The sequence below is a fragment of the Pinus tabuliformis genome, chromosome 3_1, assembly GCF_031772625.1.
Source record: "Pinus tabuliformis cultivar Carrire ecotype Pingquan chromosome 3_1, CPIR1, whole genome shotgun sequence".
NCBI classification, from domain to species: Eukaryota; Viridiplantae; Streptophyta; class Pinopsida; order Pinales; family Pinaceae; genus Pinus; species Pinus tabuliformis.
Window position 1 is genome coordinate 262,965,034 of NC_142301.1, and position 2,013 is coordinate 262,967,046.

The following is a 2,013-nucleotide window of genomic DNA, read 5'->3' on the forward strand; positions in this document are numbered from 1 at the left end:
GGACATCAAAGAGAATTCATAATTTACCTCTCTTGAACATTGCACTGGGCACACAAGCCCCTGAACACCATTCTTATTTACAGACGAGTTATATCCATGTAATCCACCTGCCACTGCGGCAACATGAACCGGATCCCTCCCTTTCTCTCATAAGAGGGAAATATTTTTTCGATTCTGCATCGGCTTGTACTTGTCTGTAACTCAAGATCCCACGGTATTGTTTTGCATTTACATATACCAGTTCTTCTATTTTTATCTGAAGGGCACACGAGCTTGTTACCGTCAAGCATCTAGATGAATATGAGCAAAAATTTCCAGACTCATTTAAACAGTAAAGCATTGTACCCAGCAAACTCTGGATGAAAATTAAAAGATTATTCGTGTTACATTAATGTTTTAAAACATATGATTTCCAAATGATCATTATTTGAATAATTTGGAAATGGAAATGTAGGCAATACTCGTCACTATCAATTGGGAAATGTATATATGTTCACAAATATGTTAAAAACTTGAAAGATATAAATGAGGTTATTATTTATTTTTTTGGAATTTTAAAAAATTCAAGTTTTTGAAAATTTGAATTATAAAAATATTTACAAATGTGGAAACTAACGGAAAATAATCACTAATTCAATTATCAAAGATATCTTTAAAAATAAAAGGAAAACCATCTATTACAAAAAAATTCCTTTGAAACAATTAAGGTTGAAAAAAGGTTAATGTTATTTTTTAAGAAGAATATTAAGAGAATTTGAATGACAAATCCATAATTTTGTTGTTATATTTGTATTGAGAGGTGTTCTATAATTCATTATATGAGGGAGATATTGTTATGTAACATTATATTAAACAAATTTATTGAGTTGAGGTGCTCTATAACCCAGTGTATGAGGGAAATGTTGTGCCGTCAAGAGGTGCGCTACAACCTAGTATATGAAGGAGATGTTGTCACATAATGCTACATTAAACAAATTTATTGAGCCGAGAGGAACTCTAAAACCTAGTATATAAGGGAGATGTTGTCACATAACGTTACATTAAACAAATTTAAAAAATATATGTCGGCTAATATTGAAGCTAATATTGAATATGTTGGTTCAATTAAATTGTTTTAACCAAAAAAACACATATACAGAATAATATTATCAATCACAAAGGGAAATAAAACTTGGAGACAATTAAAAAGAAAAACAAAAAGAGTATAAAGTTCATTTAGCAAAAGAGCATAAGTCCCGAAATCTTCAATTAAGATATGTTTGTTCTTCAAAATTTCTTAAACTATATAATCTATAACCTAGACTAATGAAATACAATTATTTGTTTGTAAATTCTGTTTGGTTTCACATTGGGAAAACAAACTCACCCAACTATAAAACTTACCTAACACTTAATTCCTCAAAAAAAATATTAGATTAGATTTTATCTATAATGTCAAAATGGGAAATTGAATAAACACCAACAACTCTTATTACTTGTGAAATGTTGCATAAATTTGGAATACTTACAAAACTAAAATGCTTCCTACAAAAATTAAGTAAATTGACATCATAGTTAAATTTGTTTGTGTGAGGTAAATTTTATCAAAGGTAAAAATAATTAGTATTTCAAATATATAAAGTAAGCAAATTAATATGATAGTTAAAAATGTTTTTGTGTGATTTAAACCAACCTAGATCCATTTTAATTTCGGATCTACCAAGCTTCGAGAGGGATCAAATCTCTTTTCACTCTAAAAGAGTTTTGCATCTCAAGGGATTTATCCCTCTCGGCTCTTCGTAGATCCATAATTAAGATGAATCTAAGTTGGTTATAGCAATGCTATGTTCCATTAGTATGATATGGGATAACTATGATGATATATTTTTATAGGAATTCAGTGTATATATTATTATTATTATTATTATGTTAATAGGTTTGTTTATTTTAAAGTAGGGCTTTTAGAATTTTAATTTAATTATCAATAATTATTAGGTGGATGGTAGAGATCTAACCTCCATGTCATATTCTAGA